Source organism: Mastomys coucha, unplaced genomic scaffold (assembly GCF_008632895.1).
Source record: "Mastomys coucha isolate ucsf_1 unplaced genomic scaffold, UCSF_Mcou_1 pScaffold16, whole genome shotgun sequence".
NCBI lineage: Eukaryota > Metazoa > Chordata > Mammalia > Rodentia > Muridae > Mastomys > Mastomys coucha.
In genome coordinates, this window is record NW_022196898.1 from 62,127,347 (window position 1) to 62,135,587 (window position 8,241).

The window sequence follows — 8,241 nt, forward strand, 5'->3', positions numbered from 1 at the left end:
TCCCTCAGCCAAAGAATGGATGAAGAAAATGTGGTCATTTGTACAATGGAGTATTATTCAGTCATGAAAAAAACAATGACATATTGAAATTTCCAGACAAATGAATGGGACTAGAAAAGATCATGCTGAGTGAGATAACCCAGAAAAACAAATGTTGTGTGTACTCACTTAGAAGTGGATATCAGTAATAAAAATACAGCATAACTATGCTATAATTCATAGAGTCAAAGAAGATAAGTAATAAGGAGGGCCCAAGCAGGGAATGCTTGCATATCACTGAGAATGGAAAATAAAATAGACATCAGGGTGGCTTGAGAGAGGAAACTGGATGTGAGAAGGGCTGGGGATGGATTGGAGGGATATTTTTGGGAAGACAGGTGGAGATAGAACTGAAATTAGTGGTAGGCATCTCTGAGATGAGAAATCTAGGACAATGGAAACTCCCAAGAATCTATGTGGGTTACCCTAACTAAGATTGCTAGCAATGGGGCATGTAGAGCCTGAATCAGAGACCTTCTATAACCAGGCAAGACTTCCAATGGAGGGATAGGACACTAACTCATCCACAAAACCTTAGACCCACAGTTTGCCCCTCTTACAAGATGTGCAAAGATAAAAAAGGAACAGAATATGAGGGAAGGGCCATGATTGGCCAGCCCTATCTTGAGACCCATGCCATGATAGGGAGACTACCCTTGGAACTATTAATGATATTCCCCTATACTTATAGACAGGGGCCTAGCATAACTGTCATAAGAGAGGTTTTACCCAACAGCTGATGGGAAATGATGCAAAGACCTACAGCCAAACAATGGAGCTTGGGGAATCCTGTAGAAGATGGAGAGGAAGGACTGAAGAAGTCAGAGATATCAAATACAGCACAAGAAAACCTAAAGGATCAAAACCTGGTCCCATAAGGGCTTATGGAGACTAAACTGCCAACCTCAGAGCATGCATGGTATAGACCTAGGCTCTCTGTGTATATGTAACAGCTGTACATCGGGGTCTTCATATGGGGATCCTAAAGCAGGAGCAGGGTCTGTCTCTAACTGTATTGCCTGCACTTGGATATCTTTATTGCCTTATCATCTAGCCTTAGTATAAGAAGATTCACTTAGTCGTACTGCAACATGATATGACAAGGCAGCTTGAAATCCATGGGATGCCTCCTATTATCTGAGGAAAGGGGAAAGAAGGGATGAGGAGGCAGGAAGGGGAGAGAGGGAACTATGATCAGAATGTTAAATAAAGTTGAAAAACTAACATTGTTTATTTTTTTAATTTTTAAACATAGTTTTAACATTTATTAAGCCATCTCATCAAGGGATTTCATTTCTAGCATCCTAGCATTCAACTATTACCTGAAAATAAAATTATTGTGAATGACTATTTTTCTGATAGTCATATCTCACAGTAAATTTCTGAAGGAAAATATCTATATCATTACCTTTAAAGTTTAGCAGAAAGTGGAAACATGAGGTCCTAACAGCCAATAGCTGAGGTCATTCTAAAAATTCAGAACACTTCACTTTAGATACTGTGGATTAGACCCTTTAATGAGGAGCTTAGAATGGTTGTTTGCCAAGAAATCAGCCAGCCATTCTTTTTCAGAGCCCATCACTCACCTCATTAGGCTGGTGACAAATAGAGCTGAGTCATTTCAACTTCATTTCCTCAGACTTCTGACCCATTGGAGGGCTAATTGTGAAGAACACAGACTCTAATGTGACATTAATACATTTCAGGTCAAGCACAATAAACTGCCAAAGAGTTGGACACCAATATCTCTGGTTTTAAATCAGTATTTTCTAATGTGAAAGTTAAACAATGAAATATCTGCTAGTAAAAACTCCTTAGATAAGATGGTTTTTCATTGCTCACTGATTAGCTCTTTGATAACAGAAACTAGCTAGATTCAGATACCCCAAGGGACTTAAAACCAAGATCTCCTCCGTTTCCCAACAAAGCATGATTCTTTTGTTCAGCCATTTCTGTTGTCTCCTCCTTGACTCTTCTCCTTGTCACATGTTTAGACATTTATCTAACCAGGGGGTTGTTCTGTCACTTTTTGTATCTATAGTCTTTCATTCAGTACAACATTCTTACCTTTTCCTTCCTTCCTTCCTCCCTCCCTTCCTTCCTTCCTTCCTTCCTTCCTTCCTTCCTTCCATCCTTCCTTTCTTTCTTTCTTTTTTCTTTCTCTTTTTTCTTTTTTTCTTTTTTTTTTTTGGCTCTATATTCTTTTAATTCACTTTATATTCCAATCACTGTCCCACCTACTGGTCCCCCCTCACATAACCCCTTCCTCCATCCCTGAACCCCTTCTCTGAGAGAATAGAGGGCTCCTGTGGTTGTTTGAATATGCTTGGTTCAGGGAATGACACTATTGGGAGGTAGAGCATTGTTGAAGTAGGTGTGTCCTTGTTGGACAAAGTATATCACTGTGGGGGTGGGCAATGAACAACTGCACTTCTCACCTGACTCACTCTGTGCTGCTCTTTAAGTAGGCTCTCTTTCCTGGCCATTCTTTTAGGAGTTGGGTACATACTATCTCTTACTCTGCCAAATATTTCTCTGATTCATCACTTTGTTTGATACTCAATTAGTTGTCACTTTCAAACATGCTGTCATCCTTCTACAAACTAGCTTTCCCTTCATTGTTTAGGAGTAAAGGTAGTAAAGGTAGGTACTGAGGGTATGTCCATATTCCAGCCAGAGGGATTAAGTGTAAGTCATTCCAGCTGGATCACACAGGCTTAGAAGATCTTTTTGGATGTGACCCCTTACCAAAACAGCCATGTTGTTGGATTAAAATTCCTCTACAATCAACATTCTAGATTTTAGATGCTTCTCTTTTCTGCCTACGTTGTTGAATTAAACAATTTGTTCTTCCATTCTCTACATATTTGTACTTCGTACAAGCAGCCATGTTTACAAGAAGAGTGTGGATAGAATATTTCCAGAAAAAATATTAAAAGCATTTCTTTCTACTTCCTTATACAAGGCAGTCTTTATGTTGAGAGTTGATTTGGCTTAGATTTGCACAGGTCTTGTGCATGCTTCCTCAAATACTGTGAGTTCATATGTGTAGTTAGCCTGGTATGCCCAGAAGATAGTCTTTTCATTTCTGGCTCCTTCCAGTTCTTCCTTCTACAATGATCTTTGTGGCATTGGATGAAGGGAGTGATAGAGATATCTAAGTAAAGGCTGGTGATTTTGAAATCATATCTCCTGTATCTTGACTAATTATGAGTGTCTGGATTAATCAGTATTTACTAAAACCAGAAACCACTTTGCTGATGGTTGAGAAATATTTTAATCTGTGAGAGAATAATAAGTCTTTAGGAGTTTCTTTAGAATTCTAGCCCCTGGTAAATTCACTATGCTCATCATAAGAGAACACATTCAATTACATATGGACAACACAAAATAAAGTTAATGGATATAATACAAACAAACTAACTAACCAACTAGGAAACAGCTAGGTGTGTACAGGAAGGTAGAGCTAGGAAAGAAGAAGGAAAGAGTTGAATATAATCAAGTACAATGTATGGAATTCTCATAGAACTAACAAAAATGTTAAATCCAGTGTTTTCATTTTCTTTCTCAAATTGTGTAGTAACATTTTACTCTGTGATAGTACCATTTACTGTCTTCAAAATAAAGAATATATATATACACATTATATTCTGGTATTTACAATTATGGTACTATCATATATTTATAATGATAAAACAGAAATATTTCAAATATCTAATCATTGCTGACAACTGCATAATCCCATAATTCCTTGTCTTTATGGTAAAATGAAAGTTATATTATAACAAAATTTGTGAGGAATTTCAGTAATGGCCAATCTTGCCCTACATCTACTAGTTCTGAATGAAAAGTAAGATTTTCTGGAAGTATCGCCATAGACCTCACTATCAGGTGCCGATGAAACATTAATGTCAAGACCATGAGGTTTTATTAGCATAAAAGGCTGAATTTCCATCTAGGAATGATCAAAGTCAGGGCAGATATAATCCAAAGATCATTTTTTATTTTGGCAACCAAAGTTATTGGAGGACTCCTGTGAGTCTTACCAAGTTAATGTCAATGCAAATGACACAGTGTAAACTCTATTTCATTCTGTGTGCTGGAACCCATTAAGTTCAAGTGGGCAATAAAAATCTACTTTCAAACTCATCTATCCCTCTGAATAATGGCTTTAAATGACTTTCTTGCTCTTTTTTTTTCTTCCAAGACAAATGAATTGGAATGCAATACTCAGTGCTGTTAAGAGTAATAAATATTTTATTTTAGGAGAAAAAATGAAGTTCATGAATTCAACATTCAAAACACTTAGGTATATTAGTTTGAGGGAAAATATTAGGAATATGTCCTAGTTCGTAGGTCAATTTTTTTAATATGTAGCATATTGAAAAATACTAATTCTATAGGTAATAATATTATGTTTTAAAACTTGGGCAGTCTTTCTGATTTCAGCATTTTTCTGTTAGCATAAAGGCATCAAACTGATGAGACTTTTGATAATTGGGAGTTGAAACTCTTTAAGAGAGAATATAGGGAAAACTTTAGAAAAGTAAAATTAAAGAAATCTCCTATCCCATTTTAATTACTCTCTTGTTTCAATTTTGATTTGAATATAAAATAATCTCAAAGGTTAATGAGTTGAACACTTGGTCTCCAGCAGGATGTGTTCATAATAAATACTACTTATTGTGAAATAAATAGATCATAATAAAGCGTGCTAATTTTTCACTATGTTAAATAGTTAATGACCTCATAACTAGATGATATATTATTAGGAAGTCATTGCTGAAGGAATCAGGTCATGGATGTCATACCTTTGAATGGTGTGTTTTGTTCATAGACTCTTCTCTCTTCATTTGCTTCTTCAAGGGCATGAGGTAAAAAATTTTACCCTGTGATCATTTTCTTGGCATGATGTCTTTGATTTGCTTCAAAACTGAAAACAATGGTGCCAACTTACCAGGGATTGAATCCTCCAACTGAACCAAGATAACCTTCTTATATTTTCTTGTTCTTTTATCTCTTGTGATCATGTCATACTGTCAGCTGAATAACAACTTCAACAACAGTAAAAGAAAAAGGTGAGAAAAAAGTGAGTGTGTGTAAAAGGAAATTTAATAGAACGTTTACATTGATGGTCAGAGAAAAGGTTCCACTTGAAAATTTTAACATGGGGTGTTTTGTTTTAAAGGGAGAATGATATTCTGATATAGTATAGTAAATTTTCATACAACCATCACTCTGTATTTTGGTGGCTGGATATGGATTTGTTTAAAACATAGTAAACAATAGAAAAGATAGAGAGAATCAGTCTACTATTTCTACATTTTTATTAAACTCCTCTTTCCTATCATGTACTGACTTCCTTACTTAATTTGGCTCATTTTTATTATCGAATTCACTCAGGTATTTGTGCCATCTTTGATTTCATTAAGTATTCATATATATGTGTCGTTATATATCTTTATAAATAAAGATCTCTGTATTTTATCTCTGTATTTCATTGTAATCTCATTACTGTTGAACTCTGTTACTATGGATATGGTGAGAGTTTGAAAGAGCCATGCTCTTTTGATTATTTTCTGATTTGATTTGTTTTTTATTGGATTTTTAAAAATTAAAATGTAATTACATATTTCCCCCTTTTCTTTCTCCCCTCTATACTTTTTATCTGTATAGCCACTTCCTCCCAATCCTGGCATCTTTTTCTTTGTCATTAAATACCATTACTCAGGCTCCACTTCTCCACCTGTTGTGGCAAGACTAACCTTCTGCCACAACAGGTAGCACTTGAGCAGGGAAGTAAGGCGGGAACAACTGGGGGATGAATGCCTCAGTTCTTGACTGAGTGGCATGAGATCAGATTCTTGGAAAACACGCTTTAGTGAGACAGCCGGGGTGGGAGGTGGAAAAGGCTATTTAAACCTTTGGGGGATGAGTAGGGTATATCAGGGTGAATATACATCCTTGGTCAGGGCTAAAGTGCTAGGGATGCTTCATTTCCATGAAGAGCAATCTAGGGTGCTGCTCGACATTACCTTATAAGGGAAGAGAAAGTTTAACCTGGCTATCAAGCTTTTTTTTGTGAGGCAAAATTTAGGGCATAGAGCTACATGCACTGGGACATGCAGGGCTATGGTGGTGTTAAGGGAGCAGACGAGCTTTCCTGGGGTTTGGCACACCTTTACAAGTTTGAGTAGCTCCTGTCCTGTTCCCCATAGCTCCACCACTTCCCTGACCTCACATTTCTCCCTTTTTGTTTTCTTTTTTTTCTTTTTTCTTTTTCTTTTTTCACTTCAGACGGGTAATGTGCCCATGTTGTAACAAGGTTTGTGGGCAGCACATGTCACTCAATGGCGTGAACACCCAATCATCACGCTTTATGAACCAGGAAGGATCTCCCTTTTGGTTTTCTATAGGGAAGGTGTCATCATAGTGTCAACATCTTGCTTGGGAATGATTTGGTACTGAACCAAAATCTGGCAGTTTGTGATTTTGGCAATGTTGCTTACTTGCTGTTTTAGATGGTGGATGAAATAGGGGTCAGGAAGAGGAAGGTCCCAAACACCAGTACAGGGTTAAGGAGAAGAAGAAACAGAGTGTCAGAGGGTTTGAGTATCATAGTGTGGTACTGGGACATAGCAGGCTCAAAGATCTCATTGGATATCCTTAAGTACCTGTATATTTTCTTCTACTAGCCCAGATTCAATATTAACCCCAAAACAATATTCCTCCCATAGCACAACACAAGTCCCTCTTGCTTAGCCATTAGCAGAGCAACATTCATGAGGGAGGTTATCTGCTTCTGGAAGGACTATAGGCTGTACAAGGTGGAGACCAAGGCCTGGTCAAACTTGTTTTGAAGGTCTTCAACCAGGTGTTGTATCTGTGCCAGGGCTGCCCCAGAATTCTCTGCTGATCATACTAAGACTATCAGGCAGAATCTACAAGCAAGAGGATGAAGATCTCTTTCTCTGATCTCCTCCTAGCTGCGAAATGAATTCTTCAAACTCATACAAGTCGACATGTCGAGTAATCATTATAGAGGTGTAAAAACCTTGGAGGAGGGAGTTAGCACAGGGATTGATGTTATTTCACTAAAGAAGAGTGTAGGGGTGAGGTGGGGGTGTTAAGACATTGGTTTGGGGACAGTGATGTTACAGGAACATGAAGGATGGAACTCAGAAGAGGATCCTATAGGGCAAAGTAGGGAGGATAGATTAAAAAGAGGAATGTTTTCTAACTTTTATATGTGTAAGGGCCCATCAGATTCATGAAGCATGATATTAATGGGAATAGTTGCCAACACTATCTAGGAGGAGTTGGGATGAGTTCTTAGAGGGAGGAGGTAGACCATGTATTCAATGTTTTGTAACCAGGAGAAGGTGGCTCAGACCTACTTGTTGACTTTGATTTACTAGTCCAAAATACTCCAGTAGAGTAGGACTGGTTGTAGAGCCAGAAGAAGTGGTCAAGAAATGTGTAAGTCAGCAGTGAGATATTTAGCAAACTGTTGGGAATAAAACATGAGAACTATTCCTGTCCTGCAGTGTTTGTGCCTGGCTAAGATATACATCTTTGGGGGATTGTTTGTTACTTTGAGTATGTATCCTGATATTCTACTCTGCAGTTCCAATAGCAGCAGCCCCTCATACATGCCACTATCTTGGAGAAAGGATATATGTCCTCTAGGTTACTGATACGGGAAGCAGGCAAAGAAGCAACCAAAACTAAGAGAGTCTGGATATATTGGGATTCTTAATGGCTTCTGGAACCCTTTTGGAAGGCAACCCTCTGATATAGCTTTGTTGGGTTTTTATCCCCTTTTAGGATATCAAATCGAGTCTGTCAGGTATTGGTAGGAAGAGAAAGCCATGGTCAAAAACAATTAAAGTTTTCCAAAAGAGCTTTGGAGGGGGGGTGAGAGTTGGAGGGAGGGAAAAGGTGGGGTATATGAGGGTATATTGAGTTGAGGGAAATTTTCATTCCCAAGAACTGGATGGGCCAAATAAGCTGTATTTTGTAAAGAGTTATTATAAATCCTAGGGAGAATAGAGAAGGTATTAATTGATCCTTACTTTGAAAGATGGAGGAAGAAGAATCTCTCCATACCAAGATATCATCCATAAAATGATAAATATGGAGACCTCTTTCCAAGTAGGATCTTATAATTAATCCTGTGGCAATGACCTGTTGTCAGATGAT

General features: G+C 37.7%; 1 non-coding gene across 1 annotated transcript; it reads right to left on the bottom strand.

The window, feature by feature from the left end:
* Positions 1–6,330: 6,330 nt before the first annotated feature.
* LOC116094612 lies at positions 6,331–6,434 on the bottom strand. The gene has a single exon (XR_004120230.1). It is a non-coding gene; the product is annotated as a small nucleolar RNA U13 (small nucleolar RNA).
* Between the last annotated feature and the right edge of the window lie 1,807 nt (positions 6,435–8,241).